This window comes from Ovis aries, chromosome 13, assembly GCF_016772045.2.
Source record: "Ovis aries strain OAR_USU_Benz2616 breed Rambouillet chromosome 13, ARS-UI_Ramb_v3.0, whole genome shotgun sequence".
NCBI classification, from domain to species: domain Eukaryota; kingdom Metazoa; phylum Chordata; class Mammalia; order Artiodactyla; family Bovidae; genus Ovis; species Ovis aries.
The window spans coordinates 51,943,141-51,966,928 of record NC_056066.1 but is presented as its reverse complement, the minus strand read 5'-3'; the positions used below and the strand labels follow the sequence as shown (position 1 = coordinate 51,966,928).

The following is a 23,788-nucleotide window of genomic DNA, read 5'->3' as shown; positions in this document are numbered from 1 at the left end:
CAAGTGTGATATATAAATGGAATGTGTGTAACCTTTTGAGATTGGCTTTTTCACTCAGCATAGTGCCTTTGAGATCCATCCAGGTTTTTGTGTGTATCAGTAATTTGTTCTTTTTTGTAGCTCAGTAGTACTGCATTGTATGGATGTGTTGCATTTTATTCATATTCTTGTTGAAAGACATTTGTATTACGTCCAGTTTGGAGGTGTACAAAAAACTGTTACGAACATTCATGTACACATTGTTTGTGTGGATATGTTTTCCATTTCTCTGGGATAAATGGCCAGAAGTGCCATTGTTATGTTGTGTGGTAAGTGTATGTTTAGTTTTTAAAGAAACTGCCAAACTACTTTCTGGACAAGTTATAAAAATTTTGCATTTCTGCTAGCATTATATGAAAGATGAAGTTTCTCGCTATCCTCACTAGCATTTGGCATTGTCAATGTTTAAAAAATTTTGGTCATTCTGAAAGGTGTTGTAATAGTATCTCATCGTGTCTTTAATTTGCATTTCCCTGATTTCTCATGATAGTGAACATTTTCATGTCCTTATTTGCCATCTGAATATATTCTTCAGTGAATATTTCTTCATGTGTTTGTCCATATTCTAATGAGATTCTTTGTCTTCTCACTTTTGTGTTTAGAGACTTTCTGGATAAGTGTTCTTTATATGTGTTTTCTCCCCAGTCTGTGTCTTGTCTTTTAATCTTCCTAACAGGGTCTTTGATAAACTTGATTTTTAATTTTGATGAAGGCCAATCCTCTCTTAGAAGTCTTGCTTTGGCGTCATGTCTAAAAACTGTTTGCCCAACTTTAGGTCACAAAAGTTTTCTCCTGTGTTTTCTAGTACCATTTTTTATAGTTTTACCCTTTATCTTAGCATCTAAGATCCATTTGCAGTTAATTTTTACATAAATTTTGGATGGCTGTTTTTTCGTTGCCTGTGGAAGTCCATTTGCTCCATCCCCATTTATTGAAAAGACTAGTCTTCCTTCTTTGGATTGCTTTTATATCTTTGCCAGAAATCAGTTAGGCATACTTATGAGGCTATTTCCAGTTTCTCTATCCTGTTTTATTGATCTCTGTGTCTGTCCCTTCTTCAGTACCATACACTCTTGATTGCTGAAGCTATATGGTAAGTTTTAAATTCGATAATATGGTTCCTCCAAGTTTTCAGTAGTGTTTTATTCTGAATCATTTATCTTTTCATATAAATTATAGAATCAACTTGGCTGTCTACTAAAAAAAATTGTCTATAACTTGTCTGTATCTACCAAAAAAACAAAAATCCTGTGGTACTTCTCTGGTGGTTCAGTTTCTGCACGTGCACTTCAGAAGACACAGTTTTAATCCCTGGCTGGGGAAGATCAGCATGCTGCATGGTGTAGCCAAAAAAAGGGGGGGGGAAAACTGCTATGATTTTTTAATAGGGTTTCTGTTAAATCTATAGATCATTTTAGGGAGAGTTGACAGCTATACTAATGTTGAGTGGTCCAAAACATGCACACAATATGTCTTTCCATTATTTAGGACTTTCTTCATTAGTGCTTTATAATTTTCAGCATACCAGATTCTAAACATGTTATGTTAAATTTATACTTAAATAATATTTTCCATTTGGGGGAGTGATTGTAAATGGTGTTACATTTAAGTTTGTTTTTTTCTTTAGTCATTCTTCAGTTCAGTTCAGTCCCTCAGTCATGTCCGATTCTTTGCGACCTCATGGATCGCAGCATGCCAGGCCTCCCTGTTCATCACCAACTCCCAGAGTTCACTCAGACTCACATCCGTCGAGTCAGTGATGCCATCCAGCCATCTCATTTTCTGTCGTCCCCTTCTCCTCCTGCCCCCAATCCCACCCAGCATCAGAGTCTTTTCCAGTGACTCGACTCTTTGCATGAGGTGGCCAGGGTACTGGAGTTTCAGCTTTAGCATCATTCCTTCCAAAGAAATCCCAGGGCTAATCTCCTTCAGAATGGACTGGCTGGATCTCCTTGCTGTCCAAGGGACTCTCAAGAGTCTTCTCCAACACCACAGTTCAAAAGCATCAATTCTTCGGTGCTCAGCTTTCTTCACAATCCAAATCTCACATCCATACATGACCACTGGAAAAACCATAGCCTTGGCTAGACGGACGTTTGTTGACAAAGTAATGTCTCTGCTTTTCAATATGCTATCTAGGTTGGTCAAAACTTTTCTTCCAAAGAGTAAGCGTCTTTTAATTTCATGGTGCAGTCACCATCTGCAGTGATTATGGAGCCCCAAAAAATAAAGTCTGACACTGTTTCCGCTGTTTGCCCATCTGTTTCCCAGGAAGTGATGGGACCAGATGCCATCATCTTCGTTTTCTGAATGTTGAGCTTTAAGCCAACTTTTTCACTCTCCACTTCCACTTTCATCAAGAGGCTTTTAGTTCCTCTTCACTTTCTGCCATAAGGGTGGTGTCATCTGCATATCTGAGGTTGTTGATATTTCTCCCAGCAATCTTGATTCCAGCTTGTGCTTCTTCCAGTCCAGGGTTTCTCATGATATTCTCTGCATATAAGTTAAATAAGCAGGGTGACACTATACAGCCTTGACGCAGTCCTTTTCCTATTTGGAACCAGTCTGTTGTTCCATGTCTAGTTCTAACTGTTGCTTCCTGACCTGCATACAGATTTCTCAGGAGGCAGGTCAGGTGGTCTGGGATTCCTATCTCTTTCAGAATTTTCCACAGTTTACTGTGATCCACACAGTCAAAGGCTTTGGCATAGTCAATAAAGCAGAAATAGATGTTTTTCTGGAACTCTCTTGCTTTTCCATGATCCAGCGGATGTTGGCAATTTGATCTCTGGTTCCTCTGCCTTTTCTAAAACCAGCTTGAACATCAGGAAGTTCACAGTTTGTGTACTGCTGAAGCCTGGCTTGGAGAATTTTGAGCATTACTTTACTAGCGTGTGAGATGAGTGCAATAGTACAGTAGTTTGAGCATTCTCTGGCATTGCCTTTCTTTGGGATTGGAATGAAAACTGACCTTTTCCAGTCCTATGGCCACTACTAAGTTTTCCACATTTGCTGGCATATTGAGTGCAGCACTTTCACAGCATCATCTTTCAGGATTTGAAAGAGCTCAACTGGAATTCCATCACCTCCACTAGCTTGGCTCATAGTGATGCTTTCTAAGGCCCACTTGACTTCACATTCCAGGATATCTGGCTCTAGGTGAGTGATCACACCATCGTGATTATCTTGGTCGTGAAGATCTTTTTGTACAGTTCTTCTGTGTATTCTTGCCGCCTCTTCTTAATATCTTCTGCTTCTGTTAGGTCCATACCATTTCTGTCCTTTATCAAGCCCATCTTTGCATGAAATGTTCCCTTGGTATCCCTAATTTTCTTGAAGAGTTCTCTAGTCTTTCCCATTCTGTTGTTTTCCTCTATTTCTTTGCATTGATCACTGAGGAAGGCTTTCTTATCTCTTCTTGCTATTCTTTGGAACTCTGCATTCAGATGCTTATATCTTTCCTTCCCTCCTTTGCTTTTCGCTTCTCTTCTATTCACAGCTATTTGTAAGGTCTCCCCAGACAGCCAGTTTGCTTTTTTGCATTTCTTTTCCATGGGGATGGTCTTGATCCCTGTCTGCTGTACAGTGTCACGAACCTCATTCCATAGTTCATCAGGCACTCTATCAATCAGAACTAGGCCCTTAAATCTATTTCTCACTTCCACTGTATAATCATAAGGGATTTGATTTAGGTCATACCTGAATGGTCTAGTGGTTTTCCCCACTTTCTTCAATTTCAGTCTGAATTTGGCAGTAAGGAGTTCATGATCTGAGCCACAGTCAGCTCCTGGTCTTGTTTTTGCTGACTGTATAGAGCTTCTTCATTTTTGGCTGCAAAGAATATACTCAGTATGATTTCAGTGTTGACCATCTGGTGATGTCCATGTGTAGAGTCTTCTCTTGTGTTGTTGGAAGAGAGTGTTTGGTATGACCAGTGCATTCTTGGCAAGACTCTGTTAGTCTTTGCTAACAGAATATGGTCCCCTGGGAAGGCAATGGCAAACCGCTTCAGTATTCTTGCCTTGAGAACCCCATGAACAGTATGAAAAGGCAAAATGATAGGATACTGAAAGAGGAACTCCCCAGGTCAGTAGGTGCCCAATATGCTACTGGAGTTCAGTGGAGAAATAACTCCCGAAAGAATGAAGGGATGGAGCCAAAGCAAAAACAATACCCAGTTGTGGATGTGACTGGTGATAGAAGCAAGGTCCAATGCTGTAAAGAGCAATATTGCATAGGAACCTGGAATGTCAGGTCCATGAATCAAGGCAAATTGGAAGTCGTCAAACAAGAGATGGCAAGGATGAACGTCGACATTCTAGGAATCAGCGAACTAAAATGGACTGGAATGGGTGAATTTAATTCAGATGACCGTTATATCTACTACTGCGAGCAGGAATCCCTCAGAAGAAATGGAGTAGCCATCATGGTCAACAAAAGAGTCCGAAATGCAGTACTTGGATGCAATCTCAAAAATGACAGAACGATCTCTGTTCGTTTCCAAGGCAAACCATTCAATATCACAGTAATCCAAGTCTATGCCCCAACCAGTAACGCTGAACAAGCTGAAGTTGGATGGTTCTTTGAAGACCTACAAGACCTTTTAGAAATAACACCCAAAAAAGATGTCCTTTTCATTATAGGGGACTGGAATGCAAAAGTAGGAAGTCAAGAAACACCTGGAGTAACAGGCAAATTTGGCCTTGGAATACGGAATGAGGCAGGGCAAAGACTAATAGAGTCATTCTTAGTATACTAAAATATTACTGATTTTCCTGTGTTGATCTTAATATCTTGTAACATTATTAAACTAAGTAGTTTCAAGAGTTTTAAAATTGATTCCCTAAGGTTTTCTATGAGGTTAATCATGTCCCCTACTTAACAATCTGGAAAATTTTATTTCCTTTTCTTGCCTTATTGCGCTGGCTAGGACTTGGGGTACTATGTTAAATAGGAATGGTGAGAGCAGGTATCTTGGTTTTGTTCATAATTTTAGGAGAAAGTATTCAGACTAGGTTTTTTGTTTTTATTTTGTTTAGATGCCTTTTATCAGGTAGTGGGAGAAATTCCATAAATTTCAAGTTTGCTGAGCATTTTTCTCATGAGTGATAGTTGGCTTCTGTCAAATGTTTTCTCTGCATCTGTTGATAGGATCTATTGATTGACAGTTTTTTTTGGAAACAGCCTTACATTCCTGGGATAAATCTCACTTGTTTACTGTATATTTTTCTTTTTATGTATTGCTGCATTTTTTTTGGTAATATTCTGCTAAGGATTTTTGTTTCTGTGTCCATAGGGGGAATTGGTCTGTAATTTTGCTTTTTGTTTATTGTCTGGTTTTATCAGGATAATATCAGTATAAAAATGAGAATTGACAAGTGTTCATTTTCTGTTTTTTGGAAGAGAGAGAATGGGTGTTATTATGGCAAGTGTAGAATGGTTATTTCCTTTTTAAATATTTGTGGGACTTGCCATTGAAGCCATCTTGGCCTTAAGATTTGTTTTTCTGAAGTTAAACATTTCTTTAAAAGTTACAGAAGCTTGTGATTTTCAAGGAATTTGTGCATTTTGTCTTGAGTTGTTGGATTTCTGTATACAGAATTGTTCTTAGTATCCCCTTATCCGTTTGATGTCTGTGGTTTCTATAGTGATATCCCTTCTTTACAGTTGTGGAGGTTTGCTTTATGAACCAGGATGTGGTCTGTCTTAGAGAGTATTCCATAGGAGTTTACAAAAAAAAGTCTAGCCTGCTCTTGGATAGAGTGTCCTATAAATGTTAGTTAGGTCTTATTGGTTGATGGTAGTGTTCTTTCTGTTGCTGATTTTCAGTTAAGATTTTTTGTCAGTTACTGAGAGGGGGTTATTAATTTGTCTTTCTCTGTTTTCAATTAGGCCAATTTTTGCTTCTTGTATTTTAAGCTGTTTTCTGGTGCATACACATTTAGAATCTTATGTCTATTTAAAATTGGCCCTTTAATCATGAGCGACTGAACTGAACTGAATCATTATGTATTATTTCTTTTTCTTTCTGATAATTTTCCTTGTTCTGAAAAATACTTTATCCAGTGTAACGTGGCTACTTCAGCTTTCTTTTGGTCCATATTTGCATGGTATGTCTTTCCTCATCCATTTTTTTTTAATTGACAAAAAAATTTAGGCAGTTCAAAGTAGAAAATACAGAGCTCCCATATACCCTCTTCTTACCAACTCCCACCAGTTTCCTTTATTAACATTTTGCATTCATGTGGTTGATTTGTTACAACTGATAAACCAATATTGATACACTGTTATTAACTAGAAATTCATAGATTACATTAGGGTTTATTCTTTGTTTTGTACATTTTATGAATTTTAACAAATATACAGTGACATATATCCATTACAGTATCGTACCAAATAGTTTCACTACTCTAAACATCTTCTGTGCTATACTTTTTTATCTTTCCTTTTCTCCTCCTAAAACATGGAATCCATTTATTTCTAACCTTTCTATATCATTATCTTTGAAGTAAGTTTATTATAGACAGCATATGAAGTGAATTGAAGTGAAAGTTGCTCAGTTATGTCCAACTCTTTGCAACCTCATGTACTATACATGGAATTTTCCAGGCCAGAATACTGGAATGGGTGGCCTTTCCCTTCTCCAGGGGATCTTCCCAACCCAGGGATCAAACCCAGGTCTCCTGCATTGCAGGCAGATTCTTTACCAATTGAGCTATCAGGGAAGCCCCCTAGACAGCTTATAGTTAGGTCTTTTTCCTTTTTTAACCAATTCCTCTCATCCTTGTCTTTTTAGTTGGTATGTTTAGACTATTTATATCAAATGTAATTTTCAGTATTTTTCATTTGTTTACCATTTTATGAATGGCAAAGTTTGCCATTTTATGAACTCTTTTTCATATTTTTCTTCTGTTTTCCCTTCCTTGTATTCCTATGGGTTACCTGAACATTTTCTTAGTACTCCAGTTTGGTTTTTCTGTAATGTTTTTAGTGTATCTCTTTGTATAGTTTTTTTGTGTGATTGCTCTAGGGATTAAAATATATGTACATAATTTATCACAATCTGCTAATTGATCTTTTGCCCCTTTAAGTGGAAGGTGGAAACCTTACTACCTTTTAGGCCCTTACCCCTTTTATGAAACAGTTGTCTTAAGTGTTACCTTTATGTATGTTGAAAACCACAGGGCAATGTTACAGTTTTTACTTTCAACTATCAAACATAATTCTAAAAACTGAACAAGGGGGAAATTGTTTAATTAGTATATATTTAATTAGTATTTATGTATTAGTATTTATGTATATGTTCATACATAATACATGTGTAGCATATATACACGTGTGGGCACACACCCTTTCTACTGCTCATTATTCCTGATGTTTGAGGGTTCTGTCATTTATTTCCTGTGTGAAAAAATTCCTTTAACCATTCTTTTAGAGCTGTTTTGTTGATGACACATTATTCCTTCATCTGCCACTGTCCTTTTCTCATCTTCATTGCTGAAGGATGTTTTTACTCTAATGTAATATGAAGAACTATACAAAACAGATCTTCATGACCCAGATAATCACGATGATGTGATCACTCATCTAGAGCCAGACATCCTGGAATGTGAAGTCAGGTGGGCTTTAGGAAGCGTCACTATGAACAAAGCTAGTGGAGGTGATGGAATTCCAGTTGAGCTCTTTCAAATCCTGAAAGATGATGCTGTGAAAGTGCTGCATTCCATATGCCAGCAAATGTGGAAAACTTAGTAGTGACCACAGGACTGGAAAAGGTCAGTTTTCATTCCAATCCCAAAGAAAGGCAGTGCCAAAGAATGCTCAAACTACCGCACAATTGCACTCATCTCACATGCTAGTAAAGTAATGCTCAAAATTCTCCAAGCCAGGCTTCAGCAGTACACAAACTGTGAACTTCCTGATGTTCAAGCTGGTTTTAGAAAAGGCAGAGGAACCAGAGATCAAATTGCCAACATCTGCTGGATCATGGAAAAGCAAGAGTTCCAGAAAAACATCTGCTTTATTGACTATGCCAAAGCCGTTGACTGTGTGGATCCCAATAAACTGGAAAATTCTGAAAGAGATGGGAATCCCAGACCACCTGACCTGCCTCCTGAGAAATCTGTATGCAGGTCAGGAAGCAACAGTTAGAACTGGACATGGAACAACAGACTGGTTCCAGATAGGAAAAGGAGTACATCAAGGCTGTATATTGTCACCCTGCTTATTTAACTTCTATGCAGAGTACATCACGAGAAACCCTGGACTGGAAGAAGCACAAGCTGGAATCAAGATTGCCGAGAGAAATATCAACAACCTCAGATATGCAGATGACACCACCTTTATGGCAGAAAGTGAAGAAGAGCTAAAGGGCCTCTTGATGAAAGTGAAAGAGGAGAGTGGAAAAGTTGGCTTAAAGCTCAACATTCAGAAAACGAAGATCATAGCATCCAGTCCCATCACTTCATGGCAGGTAGATGGCATGACAGTTGCTGACTTTATTTTTCTGTGCTCCAGAATCATTGCAGATGGTGATTGCAGCCATGAAATTAAAAGACGCTTACTCCTTGGAAGGAAAGTTATGACCAACGTAGACAGCATATTAAAAAGCAGAGACATCACTTTGTCAACAAAGGTCTGTCTAGTCAAGGCTGTGGTTTTTTCAGTGGTGACGTACAGATGTGAGAGTTGGTATAAAGAAACCTGAGCTCCGAAGAATTGATGCTTTTGAACTGTGGTGTTGGAGAAGACTCTTGAGAGTCCCTTGGACAGCAAGAAGATCCAACCAGTCCATCCTAAAGGAGATCAGTCCTGGGTGTTCACTGAAAGGACTGATTTTGAAGCTGAAACTCCAATACTTTGGCCACCTCGTACGAAGAGCTGACTCATTTGAAGAGACCCTGATGCTGGGAAAGACTGAGGGCAGGAGGAGAAGGCGACGACAGAAGATGAGATGGTTGGATGGCATCACCGACTCAGTGGAAATGGGTTTGGATGGACTCCAGGAGTTGGTGATGGACAGGGAGGCCTGTCGTGTTGTGGTTCATGGGGTCACAAAGAGTTGGACATGACTTAACTACTGAACTGAATATTTTGGCTTGATCCTTTTAGCATTTGAAAAATATTATATACTTCCTTTTACTTTCCATTGTTTTTGGTGGAAAATACACTGTCCTTCAAATTGTTATTCTCTTAGAAGTAGCATATCATTTCTCTCTGGCTTCTTTCAGAACTTTGTCATCAGTTTTCAGCAGTTTGAAGGTTTATAATCCTTAACTAAATTTGGAATATTTTCATCTATCATTTTTCAAATATATATATGTATGTTTATCTCTGCATTCTTTTTCTTCTCATTTTTTGGGACACTAGTGGTGAAAATGTTAGATCTTTATTGTCCCACAGAACTCTGAGGTGCTATTCATTTCTGTTTTTTAATCTGTTTCGTTTCAGTTGTAGAATCTACCTTTTCTATTGATTTAAGTTCATTGATTGTTTCCTCTGTCATTTTCATTCTGCTATTGAGTTTTTAAAAGTCTTTATTGGATTTGTTACAATATTGCTTTTCTTGTCTGTATTCTGTTTTTTTGGCCACAGTAAGGCATATGGAATTTTAGCTCCCTGACCAGGGATTGAACCTGCACCACTTGCATTGGGAGGTGAAAGGTTAACCACTAGACCTCCAGGGAAGTCCCCATCCAGTGTTTGTTTGCTTTGTTTCTTTTTCAGTGTCAGCTTTTGTGCTTTTAGTTCTAAAATTTCTATCTGATACTCTTTATATCTTCTGTTTCCTGAGTGTTTATGATTTCTTTTTGGAGAGTTCTTTGGATAGCTGCTTTAAAATAATTTCCAAATAATTTAAAATCTGTTATCTTATTGTAATATTTATTACAATATTTATTGTATTATTGTATTGTAATACAACTGGCCCATCTCCCATGTTCAGCCTACTGTCTTTTTTTTTTTTCGGTGTGACATAAGAGCACAAAATGGGTTTTATATTTTTATTTATAATACAATACAATAATACAATATATTGTATTATTTAGTTATTTATAATTGTGATTATCTTTTCTTCATTCAAGTTGAGACTTCCGTGGTTCCTGGTGTGACAAGCGGTTTTGAACTGCATCCTATCCATTTTGAGTGTTCTGTTCCCATTTAAACCTTTTTATTTAACAGGCAGTCAACCTGTTTAGGTTTGGAGCACACACCCTAGCCTACTTTGGTTGACTGTAGTTCAAAAGTCAGTTTAATTTTCAAAATCTTGCTCTGTTACTCTGCTCTACCCTACTTGTATGCTACCAGGAGACCAATCTGAAACCTGGGCTTTATTTCATACCAGAGTTTAGTATTAAAACCTTTTACTGTGCTATTTCTGGTCACTTTTATGCATAGGTTGTTCAGAGGTGGTCTAGGATTTTGTACTGATATTTAGAAGATTCATTTTTCTAGCTCCCTCCTCACATAATCTTCACCCCATTTTCTAGTTGGACTAGGGTGAAGCTCCACCTTAATATTCCAGGGTAGAAATGGAAGACAGAGCTCTACCCACAGTCTTCAAAGCTGCAGCCCAGTGGGTGAGGGGAGGGGCTGCCTCACTGATACTGGACAGAGCTGGGAAGCAGTACCTAGTGAGGCGGAGGGATGCCACTTGTCTGTTTTTGTTTGCCTGGATTGTGTATGTCAAGATGTTTCTGTCTTGCTGTGTCACCCTTTTCCTGGTCTTTTGTCTGTAGAAGCAGGCTTTTCTTGGTACTTTTTTGTTTGTGCTCATTTTTGTTTTCAGGTTGTGGACCTCTCCAGAGCTCAGGACAGGACATATTAGGAGTCAGTCCAAACCAAGCCAAACAAAAAATAGGAAACTTCCTGCAGGAAGTTCTGTCCTTGTGTCAGTCGTTGTGTTCCCTGGTCCCTAGCTAATCCACCTTATTTTTTCTCCAGTTTGTAATCGTCTCAATTGCTTCATGAATTTTGTGTGAGTTTTTTGTTGTTGTTTTAATTGGTGGGAGGAATAGGGTGAAATATACTTACTCCATCTTGTCCTGAACTGAAAGTCTAGTTTGTTTTAAATTATAAACTTGAGTTTATGAACACTGGTTTAACACCTGTATACTTATTTTTCATAAGTATACAGCCTTGCATGTGTTAAGTTTAGGTGCGGTTCCCCAATAGTTACAGCTCATTTTGTTTTCTCCCTTCATTAACTGGAACTTCTAGAACAGAGGTCAGCAAACTGGCGCATCTCCCATATTCATCGTACTGCCTTTTTTTTTTTTTTTTTTTTTTTTTTTTTGGTATGACATATGAGCACAAAGTGAGTTTTACATTTTTAAGTGGATGGAAAAAGACTCGAAAGGATACCGTAGGAACACTACATGATATTTAAGTGTTCATAAATGAAGTTTTTTTGAAATACAACTATGCTCATTCATTTTCATATTGTCTACAGCTGCTTTTATAGTACAGCGGCAGAGTTGAGTAGTTGCAACAGAGATTGTGTGCCAATCCCTATTGTAGAAGATTAAATCATTGTAGTGATAGCTTATGTGCTTTTTTGTCCTGGTTTAGTGACAAATGAAAATGATTTCAGTGTTTCACTTTTCAATATGTTGTTGACCATTATTTTGAGATATTTAATTTTTTCAGTTGAAAGATTGTTTTGTTTCTGGTTTTGAAGGATTCCTGAGAACTTTCCCTCACAAATGTGATTATTTTTCTTTGTTCTTTGACTCATCGAATGGCACAAACTTGGTAAACCAGAAGTCCGAGGAGTAGCATTTGACGCCTTCCTCTCTCTCAGCTCAAGAGAAAATCCACTAATCAAGTCCTGTGCAATTTACCTCATAAATGTCTCCTCCTTGTAATACTTTACATCTTTGCCAGTAGCCTGGCTTTCTCCTCAGGTCCTGAACTCTCTTCTCTCTACAAGCTACCCCCACAGTACCAGCCCATGGCCTGTTAGGAACCAGGCTGCACAGCAGGAGGTGAGTAGCGGGTGAGCGAAGCTTCATCTGTATTTCATTGCTCACATTACCTACGATCAGATCAGTGGTGGCATTAGATTCTCATAGGAGCACAATAAATGTAATGCACTTGAATCATTCTGAAACTCTTCACCACCATCACCACCCTGGGTCCATGGAAAATTTGTCTTCCACGAAACTGGTCCCTGGTGCCAAAAAGATTGGGGACCACTGTCCTATACCCAGCTAGAGTATTCATTCCAAAATGCCTGACAGGTAAGTCACCCTCTAGTAGAAATAGAATTCATGCTTCTACTCTTCAAAGGCTTCTTAATGCTCTTAGGACAAAGAAGAATCCCCCATATGTGGTCCTGACCCAGATACATCTCTACCCTTCTCTGGTACCACGATCTTCTTTGTTGTTTGTGCTCTAGACACAATGGCTGCTTTCTGGCTTTGTTTCCACCATTTCTGAGACCATTGGCTAGATGGAATAGGGTTCCCTTACCTCCTTGCGTGCTCAACTCCTGTTCATCCTTAACTTCTCAGTTCAAGAGTCAGGAGTCCTCAAGGAGCTTTACTGAGTTCCCTGATCTTGGTCAGATTTTCTTCTTATAGGCTGTTAAGAGTCTTGTAAGTCTTCTCCCACGTTTATCTCTGAGGTGAATTATTTAATGTCAGGTTTTTTTGCTCCTAGACTGCAGTTTCATGAAGGCAGGAATTCAGTTAGGTTTTGCTTATTACGATTTCATTTCTAGTACCAGGAGTAGGACCTGGCACAAAATGAGTGCTCAGTAAATGTTTTTGTCTAATGAATGCATTTTTAAAGATCAGAAGTTTTACAGGCAGCTTTTCTGGCAACTATAAGGGTAATCATGTGGCTTTTATATTTTGAATTATTTTTGTGAAAATGTTTATTAATATGTTTCCTAAGAACAGATTGTTGCTAAATTTCTGAAGTAAGATTTACTTGGTCTCATTGTAGTATAATTATAACATGTGCTATATTTTCTTGGTTAGAATTATTGTTTGTGTGCGTATATGTGCGCATTCGTGCTTTGTCACATATCGATACCAGAGTTATTCTATTTTCATAGATTATTTTATTCTGCTTTTTTATTGTCAGCTTTTTTATGTATTTATATTTTCAATGTTTCTTACAAACAGCACATAGTTCTTTTTTTTTTTTTTTTTTTTTTGCTTTTAGGTCTTATAATTTTCATGTTTTAGTTGGAACATTTAGTTCATTTAATATAATTAATATGGTTGGTGGCTTAGTCATTAAGTCGTGTCTGACTCTTTACAACCCCATCGACTTTAGCCCTCCAGGCTCCTCTGTCCATGGGATTCTCCAGGCAAGAATACTAGAGTGGGTTGCCATTTCCTGCTCCAGGGGATCTTCCCGACCCAGGAATCAAACCTGAGTCTTCTGTGCTCCAGGCAGCTTCTTTACCAACTGAGCTACAAAGGAAGCCCATAATTAATATATTTTAATTTGAATCTGCCATCTTACTCCTTGCTTTCTATTTGACCCATTTGTTCTAGGTTCGTTTTTCTCTCTTCTTGCTTTTGCATTGACTGGCTTTTTTACTACTGCATTTCCCCCCCTCTTATCCTTAAAGTTATAAACTCAATATTGTTTTGTGATTACTTTAGAGATTACAACAAGCAGGTTAGACTATCAGATTAATGTTAACAATATATTGGTACATTGGTTCTTAAGCAGTGTAAAGACCTTGAAACACTTGACCTCTTCAATCTCCCTCTCCATGTATACCTATATTTGTTTTAAACTCCGAAAGATATTATCATTGTTCTATATGGTTTGTATACATTTAGATGTATCTACATATTACCATTTTCATTTCCGAGTCTTCTCTCAGACTCTTTGAAACTGTTTTCCCTCTGCCTGAAAAAAATGTCATTTAGTAATTTCTTACTGTAGTTTTGCCAGTGATGAATTTTGTCTGCTTTTCTTGATCTGAAAATTCTTAAATTTCACCTCAAGAGTCTTAAGATATTTTTGCTGACTGTAGAATTCTAAGATGGCTTTTTTTTTTTTTTGCCCTTTTATGATTATCATTACATTGTGTTCTGGCTTTTGTCTGTAGTAGTCTGGATTCTCCAGAGAAACAGAACCAGTAGGTAGCATGTGCGTGTATATATAAAAAGTTTCAGTTTAAGGAAATGACTCACCCAATAGTGGCAACTTGTCTAGTTCAAAATCTGATGAGGGGTTGGGCAATAGATTAGAGACTCAAAAAAGTTGAATTTTGAAGGTAGTCTGTTAGATAATTCCCTGACTTAGGGAATCAGCTTTTTGTTTTGTTCATGCTTTCAACTGATTAGATTTAGCCACCCACTGTAGTCAGTAAGTTATGTGAGATATTCAATACTTTATTATAAAATTTTGCTCAACTATAGGCTAATGTTAAGTGTTCTGAACACATTTAAGGTAAACTAAGATAAGCTCTTATGTTTGGTAGGTTAAATTACTAAATGCATTACAAGAAATATTTTTAATGCATTTTTATATCATTTCTTTTTAAATTCCACATATAAGGGATGTCATATGATGCTGCTGCTCTGTCTGACTTAACTTCACTCAGTATGACACTCTGGGTCCATACTTAAATGCATTTTTGAATTGGACTCTTTTCAGCTCACAGTAAGTGTATCTGGACATAACTCCACCATAAGTTGAGGAAGATCTGTAATTAGCTTATGATTCTGTGAATCAGCAATCTGTGTTGAGTTTGCTGTTTAGTTCCTCTGTGGTATTGACTATAGAGTCATTTGTGTCGCTATAGTCAGCTAGTGGTTAATCTGGGACTGAGATTGTTTTAAGTACATCTCTGACAGTTGATGTTACCTGTTTGCTGGAGCTGTCTAAAACTCTGACAGTTGGTGTTACCTGTTTGCTGGAGCTGTCTATGTAAAGAGGTCAGCATGGGCTATTTCACATTATGGCAACAGTGTTCCCAGAGAGCAAAATGAAAGTTGTAAGTTCTCTTTGCTGCTGGTGCTAAGTCGCTTCAGTCATGTCCGACTCTGTGCAACCCCATAGATGGCAGCCCACCAGGCTCCTCCGTCCCTGGGATTCTCCAGGCAAGAACACTGGAGTGGGTTGCCATTTCCTTCTCCAGTGCATGAAAGTGAAAAGTGAAAGTGAAGTCTCTCAGTCGTGTCTGACTCTGCGACCCCATGGACTGCAGCCCACCAGGCTCCTCTGTCCATGGGATTTCCCAGGCAAAAGTACTTAGGTCTGAACTTAAAAATTACACCATTACTTCTGTTGCATTATATTGGTTCAGTCAAGTTACAAGTGAAAGTGAAAGTCACTCAGTTGTGTCCAACTCTTTATAACCCCATGGACTCTACAGTCCGTGGAATTCACCAGGCCCGAATACTGGAGAGGATAGCCTTTCCCTTCTCCAGGGGATCTTCCCAACCCAGGGATCAAACCCTGGTCTCCCACATTGCAGGCAGATTCTTTACCAGCTGAGTCACAAGGGAAGCCCAAGAATACTGGAGTGGGTAGCCTGTCCCTTCTCCAGCAAATCTTCCTGACCCAGGAATTGAACTGGGTCTCCTGCATTGCAGGTGGATTCTTTACCAACTGAGCTATCAGGAAAGCCTGAGTCACAAGGCCAGCTTAAATTCAAAAGAGATGGGAAAATATATTTCACCTTTTGGTAGGAGGAATACTAAAGTCTCATTATAAAAAATATATGTACAGAAATGGAAGGAATGTTTGTAGCCATCTTTGCAGTCTACCATGGTGTCTTTTTTCCCCTTTCTTAATGGTTAATTTTTTAAAAAATTCTTTTTCAGTAGTATTACTTTGGTGTATCTATACATAGATTTCATGTTTGTTTATCTGCTTGGGGTTCTTGGAGCTATGTAAATCTGTTGCTTGATGTCTTTTATCAGTTTGGGGGAATTTTTAGCCTTTGTCTCTTGAAATATTTCTTCTGTCCTTTTATCTGGGACTCATATTGCATGTACCTTATATCATCTTACTCATATTCTCTATACCACCTATCCTCTCTTGTATGTTTTTTATCCTCTTACCTCCCTCTGCTTTATTCTAGATACATCCTTTTGACCTATCTTCCATTTCATGAACTTTCCCTTCAGCTGTATTCTATCTGTTCTTAAATCCTTCTGTTGAGATCTTTGTTTCAAATGTTGTGTTTTCTCAATTCTTAAACTTATGTTCGGTCTTTTTTCTTTTTCTAGTTTTTCTATTACATTTTTTAGTAGCACTAACACTTGGCTGGAATTCTCAATGCTGTGGTACTGTTCTTGTCTGTTTTTTACTGTTTTTCTTGTTATTTTCTCATGAACCAAACATTTTATTTTTAAAATTGCTTGTAGAAATAATATGAGACCTAGTATGATATCTTTTTCTGGAAGATTTAAATTTGTTACTAGTCTTTCTTGGGGGTCTTGAATTGTTTTAATCCAGTTTCAAGAGTTTGTGTTGCTTTTAAGCAGAGGCAGTCCACTACATGGGATACTTGTTATGTGTGGGGAACTTTGCTAAGTGTTGGGTAGATCCTGTGAGCGGAGTAGTCATAGTCTTTGATTCACATGGAGCACAGAGTATTGACTATAATTCACAGGTAAATGTGTATACAATTAAGTTTTTGAAAAGCAATGAATAGATCTTTATGGTAGTGAATATTTGGGGTAGGGAAGGAGTGAGAATGGTCCTATTTAACTAACTGGAGCAAGTTTTGTTAAAACCGAGACCTAGCTGATGTGACAAGAATGAGAGCAGAAGTGTTCAAATAGCAGCAGTGCCAGTTAGGGAATGGATGGCAACAAAAAACTTGGGTAGGGGGAGAGAGTTGGTATTGATTTGAAAGTAAAGTTGCTCCGTCGTGTCCAACAGTTTGCGACCCCATGGACTATACAGTCCATGGAATTCTCTAGGCCATAATACTGGAGTAGGTAGCCTTTCCCTTCTCCGGGGATTTTCCCAACCCAGGGATTGAACCCAGGTTTCCCACATTGCCGGTGGATTCTTTACAAACTGAGCCCCAAGGGAAGCCCAAAAATACTAGAGTGGGTAGCCTATCTCTTCTTTATCGAATCTTCCCAACCCAGGAATCAATCTGGGGTCTCCTGCATTGCAGGCAGCTTCTTTACCAACTGAGCTATCAGGGAATCCCCAGATTGATTGAGATTAATTTAGAAACATACTAATGAGTCTGGGAGACAACACCCCCCTACCCTGCCTCCACCACCATTTTACTTTCATTTTGTTTCAGAAAGACTAGTGAATTGGGAATTGACAAGTCTAGGTACTAGATCTAGTTCTGTGATCTTAGACCAGTTACCTAATTCTTCATTCGGAGCAAAATGGAGGGAGAGAAGGAGGGGACAAACGTGGAGATGGAATGGGAAGTAATGAAAGAAACACATAAGAGAGAGCACGTCAGGTTTCTTTGTATTCCTTACAAGTGCTTGCACTGTTTGGTGTGTATAGTAAGCATTGCACCTGTTGATTTAGCAAAATGAGAACAGATCAGGTCATGCCTTTAATGGGGAACTAATCATAGCAGAGAAGAATGAGAATTTTCCATCTTACTCCTCTACTTAAAGGAAAGAAAAGAGATGAATCAAAATGGAGAAAAGCCATGTTCATCTACCTCCTGGAGTACAAGGATTTTATTGACTAACCTGAAATGTTTTGAGTAACATGAGAATGGTGGGTGAGAGAACACTTTAGATGTGAGCTCCTCAAGGGCAGGAGCACCCCTCTCCTTTGCAGCCCCATTTGGCACAAGATAAGTTGGCCTGAACAAATTAGCAAATGAGTGGTTCCCTGCTTTGAGGCAACTTCGGTTTGTCCTTACCTTACCATACGGTTTAGCATCCCTTAGCTTTGTATAAAGTCCAGGGAGGGATTAAGAAACTATTTCCTCTCATAATATTGTTAGCCCAAACTTCTGATCTGATTAATGGATATACAACTTAGATTTCTTCATAGCCAGCGGTCAGAGAACATAATGTTACACTGAAGTGAACATGATCATACCTCTTAGAACCTTAGAAAGTATTCTGTTTCTGGCCACAGACTGTAGGGCTTCAGCTGATGTTTGAGAGGAAAAGATTGGAACTTAGTAATTTGAGTTACATTCCCTGTTTCTTAATTTTACAACCATTATGTAAGGTTTTCTTTTTCTAGAAAGAGACTAAACTGGAATGAGAATGAATTCTCATCAGTAAAAGCAAAGCTTTAAGTAGGTCACCTGACTTGGCTTTTGTGCTCCACATTCACCCTGGTTATAAAAGGGCCTTTCATGAGTTTTCTAGGCTTTCACACTGCCAGACTCTCTGCAGGCATTATAAAAGAGTTAAACTACCCCTGCCCCATGCCTGTCTCATGGATTTTTTCGTACAGTACACACTGCACTATGTTTTAGCTCAGTAGGAACTCTGCAGACCCTGAATATATGAAAAATCCTCCTTCCAGACAAGAGAATTCAATATTAATTAGTGTCCTAGCCACAAAAGTTAGTGCCCACTAGTATCTAATAGATATAGTGACTTGCAGCCTAATTTTTGCAATTTATTGGGCCAGAGCTTGTATATAAAATTATATATATATAATATATATACTTATAGATATATAAATTATATAAGCCAGAGCTTATAAATAAAATTATCCTATAGATAATTTCTGTATAACCAGTTGAATAAGAGATTGATGGATGCTTCAAACAACCTACATACTGATAATTAACTTTTTTTTTGCTTGTTAAAAAAATTTTTTTATTGAGATGGAATTTGCATAACATAAAATTAACCTTTAAAACTGGACAGTTTGTAGTACAGCCACTATGGAGAACTGTGTGGAGATTCCTTAAAAAACTGGGAATAGAATTGCCATATGATCCAGCAATCCCACTGCTAGGCATACACAATGAGGAAACAAGAATTGAAAGAGATACGTGTACCCCAGTGTTCATTGCTGCACTGTTTACAACAGCTAGGACAAGGAATCAACCTAGATGTCCATCAGCAGACGAATGGATAAGAAAGCTGTGGTACATATACACAATGTAATATTACTCAGTTATTAAAAAGAATGCATTTGAATCAGTTCTAATGAGGTGGATGAAACTGGAGCCTATTATACAGAGTGAAGTAAGACAGAAAGAAAAACACCAATACAGTATATTATCGCATATATGTGGAATTTAGAAAGATGATAATGATGACCCTATGTGTGAGACAGCAAAAGAGACACAGATAGAAAGAACAGATTTTTGGACTCTTTGGGAGAAGGCGAGGGTGGGATGATTTGAGAGAATAGCATTGAAACATGTATATTGCCATATGTGAAATAGATCAGCAGTCCAGGTTCAGTGCATGAAACAGGGCACTCAAAGGCAGTGCACTGGGACAACCCTCAGGGATGGGATGGGGAGGGAAGAGGGAGAGGGGTTCAGAATGGGGGACACATGTACCCCCGTGGCTGATTCATGTCAATGTATGACAAAAACCACTACTATATTGTAAAGTAATGAGCTTCCAATTAAAGTAATTTTTTAAAAACTGGACAGTTTAATAGTATTTGGTACATTCACAGTGTTGTGCAGGCATGACCCTTATCTAGTTCCAAACATCTTTATCACCCCAAAAGAACCCCATACCTATTTAAAATCACCCTGCATTTCCCCTTCCTTCCAGTCGCTGACAACCACTAATTTGCTTTCTGCCTCTATTAATTTACATAATCTTGGATTCTGTTTGCTGGTATTTTTGCATACATGTTCATCAGTGACATTAACCTGGTAATTTTCTTCTTTGTGTGATATTTTTGTCTGGTTTTGGTATCAGGGTGATGGTGGCCTCCTAGAGTTAGCTTGGGAATGTTGCCTCCTCTACAGGTTTTTGGAATAGTTTGAGATGGATGAGTGCTAACCTCTTCCCTGAATGTTTGATAGAATTTGCCTGTGAAGTCATCTAATCTTGAACTTTTGTTTGTTGGAAGATTTTTAGTTGTAGTTCATTTGATAACCTGTGATTGATCTGTTTATATTTTCTGTTTCTTCTGGTTTAGTCTTAGAAAGTTTACTTTTTAAGAATTTGTCCATTTCTTCTGAGTTGTCGATTTTATTGGCATATAGTTGCTTAATTATTTACTTACGATCTTTTGTATTTTTGTGATATCAGTTGTAATTTCTTTTTCATTTCTAATTTTGTTGATTTAAATCCTCTCCCTTTTTTTACTTGATGAGTCTGGCTAAAGGTTAATCAATTTTGTTTATCTTTGCAAAGAACCAGCTTTTAGTTTTATTGATTTTTGTTATTGTTTTCTTTGTTTCTATTTCATGTATTCAGTTCTGACTCTGCATCCCCATGGACTGCAGTATGCTGGGCCTCCCTCTCCATTACCAATTCCTGGAGTTTACTCAAACTCAATGTACATTGAGCCAGTGATGCCATCCAACCATCTCATCCCCTGTCGTCCCCTTCTCCTCCTGCCCTCAATCTTTCCCAGCATCAGGGTCTTTTCAAATGAGTCAGCTCTTTGCATCAGGTGGCCAGAGTATTGGAGTTTCAGCTTCAGCATCAGTCCTACCAGTGAACACCCAGGACTGACCTCCTTTAGGATGGCCTGGTTGGATCTCCTTGCTGTCCAAGGGACTCTCAAGAGTCTTCTCCAACATCACAGTTCAAAGGCATCAATTCTTCGGTGCTCAGCTTTCTTCACAGTCCAACTCTCACATCTATACATGACCACTGGAAAAACCATAGCCTTGACTAGGCGGACCTTTGTTGGCAAAGTGATGTCCCTGCTTTTCAAATAAGGGTGGTTTCGTCTGCATATCTGAGGTTATTGATATTTCTCCCAGCAGTCTTGATTCCAGCTTGTGCTTCTTCCAGTCCAGCGTTTCTCATGATATACTCTGCATATAAGTTAAATAAGCAGGGTGACAATATACAGCCTTGACGTACTCCTTTTCCTATTTGGAACCAGTCTGTTGTTCCATGTCCAGTTCTAACTGTTGCTTCCTGACCTGCATATAGGTTTCTCAAGAGGCAGGTCAGGTGGTCTGGGATTCCAGTCTTTTGAAGAATTTTCCACAGTTTATTTGTGATCCACACAGTCAAAGGCTTTGGCATAGTCAATAAAGCAGGAATAGATGTTTTCTGGAACTCTCTTGCTTTTTTGATGATCCTGCGGATGTTGGCAATTTGATCTCTGGTTCCTCTGTCTTTTCTAAAACCAGCTTGAACATCTCGAAGTTCACGGTTCACGTATTGCTGAAGCCTGGCTTAGAGAATTTTGAGCATTACTTTACTAGCGTGTGAGATGAATGCAATTGTTTGAGCATTCCCTGTCATTGCCTTTCTTTGGGATTGGAATGAAAACTGACCTTTTCCAGTCCTGTGGCCACTACTGAGTTCTCCAAATTTGCTGGCATATTCCAAGGGTAATGAACCACATATACAGAAGGGCAATTATAATTTATATGCAGATTTTCAACTGCATGGGGGATTGGTGTTCCTAACCCCCATATTTTTTAAGGGTTAACTGTATGTAAAGTTAACCATGCATTTATTGGTTTTTCAAGGACTACAGTCTAACATTTAAAGTGAATTCCAGACAATTCTAATGAAATTAGTTTCCTGGAGTTTCGGAGACTTCCAGTTTATTTACTCTGTTGTTCGCAATATAAAATATTCTCCAACAACTTCTGAGTTTGTAGTCATTTAAATCCTTTATTTTCTCAAATCATCTGTAACGTCTGCCTTCCTCTCCTGTTAAGTATAGACTGTTCAGCAATTCAGCTGTTCTCTTGCTAGTATAACTATAACTCTGTTGCTTATAGTATAACTCTATTGCTTATAGTGTAGTATAACTATAACTCTATTGCTTATAGTTACATTGCTTTCACCCAGCAAAACCTCAGTTTATATGTTTTATAAGCCGTTACTACTCAGAGCATTTTTCCAAAAAAAAAAGTCCTTAAAAAAATGAATTTCATCTTATCTGGGCCCTCCGGGCTTCCCAGTGCCAACACATACTACCACTTTTTGCTGCAGCAGTGTTAGTCTTATCACTTCTTAAAACTTTATCCCACTGTCTCTTCCTCCTTTTTAGCTTTTAATTTTGCTGTGTACTTCACAGGAAACCTTGAAAATGAAAGCTCCCTCAGTTTTCTACTAGTTCTCTTTATCTCCTCCTATCTTTCTCACGTATCTTCTTTTCCTTCCCTCTGATTCCTTCTTACCAGCATTTACACATGATGTGTTCTCTTACGCTAACAAACCCTGTCTTGTGCAAATCAGTGGCTAGTTTTGTAGGATATAAAAACCTTTATCTAGTCATGTTAATAACCCCCTAATAATTTGCATATAGGTTCTTGTGAGTTTTCTGTGTAAATGATAGTATTTCCTATAAATATGTGATTTTACCAATTTTTTATGATTCTGATTTCTTATTGCATAGACTGGGATCTCTCATACATTACTGAATAGAAGTAATAATGCATCACTTTGCCTTATGCTTCATTTCAGAGAGATTGCTTTTAGTGATTCCCCTTTAAAGATGATAATTGTTAAGTTTCATTCTTTGAAAGTAACTGTTTTTACCAGGTTATAAAATTTTCAATTCTTAATTGAAGTTTTCTTTTTTTTTTTATTGTGAATTCATGTGTTTTAATCCAGTGCTTTTTCTACATTAATTGAAAAGATTATATGATCTATCTTCTTTAATATGGGTGAATTATATTTATAGATTTTATATTAAAACATCCTTGTATACCTTGGATAAACTCAGGTTGATTGTGGGTTGTCTTTTTCATATCCTGAATTCATTTTGTTAGTATTCTGTTTAGGATTTTTGAATCTATATTGAGTCAATATGATCTTATTTTATTTCTTATAATATTTTTGTCCAATTTTAATGTCAGATTTGTCCAATTTTAATGTCTCATCTCTTAGAATGAATGTTTTGTTCCTTCTCTTTTTATCTGTTTTGTTAGTTTATCAAAGAACCATCCTTTTGCTTTATTTCATTTTTTTATATATTTTATGTATTTTATTGTGTCTATTATTATTTCTGTAATTTTTAAACAACTTCATGATTGGCATACAATAAACTATACATATTTAAAGTTTAAATTTTAATAGGTTTTGACATACACAGCGGTGAAACTCACCATAATCAAGAGAGCGTGAACATATCCATCACCCCTCAAAATTTTCTTGTGTCTCTCTGTAATCTCTTCTCCTTGCCCCTGCCATCTCCAAGCAATCAGTGACCTATTTTCTGTCACTATAGGTGTTTTCTAGGTTTTTATATAGTGGGTGATGTGTTTCTTTTTTAAAAAATAATCTTGTGTATGTATGTATGTATTTTTGGCCATGCTGGGTGTTCATTGCAGTGCCTAGGTTTCTCACTGTGGTAGCTTCTCATTTCAGAGCACAAACTGTAGCCTCATGGGCTTCAGTAGTTGTGGCGCTCGGGGTTAGTTGCTCCAAGGCATGTGGCATTTTCCTGGATAGAAGCTTTGTCTCTTGCATGGTGAATTCCTTACCAGTGAGCCACCCTGGAAGCCTGGTAATGTGTTTCTAATGCTTTGATTTGGGGCTCCAAAATCAGTGTAGATGGTGATTGCAGCCATGAACTTAAAAGACGCTTACTCCGTGGAAGAAAAGTTATGACTAACCTAGATAGCATTTTCGGAGAAGGCAGTGGCAACCCACTCCAGTACTCTTGCCTGGAAAATCCCATGGATGGAGGAGTCCATGCAGTC

The 23,788-nt window shown here is 37.9% G+C and overlaps 1 protein-coding gene across 17 annotated transcripts in view; it reads left to right on the top strand.

The window, feature by feature from the left end:
- The window catches only part of PTPRA (protein tyrosine phosphatase receptor type A), a 168,549-nt gene that overhangs the window by 57,491 nt on the left and 87,270 nt on the right, over positions 1-23,788 (top strand). For 5 of the 17 annotated variants that reach the window (XM_042229814.1, XM_060397640.1, XM_060397642.1 and 2 more), the window contains one exon: positions 11,923-12,023. The exons of 8 other annotated variants lie outside the window; for them this stretch is intronic. The gene's annotated coding sequence lies outside the window, so the exon portion shown is untranslated. The remainder of the gene's footprint in view (positions 1-11,922; positions 12,024-23,788) is intronic. 4 more of the 17 variants (XM_042229816.1, XM_042229815.1, XM_042229813.2 and 1 more) reach the window with 1 other exon arrangement.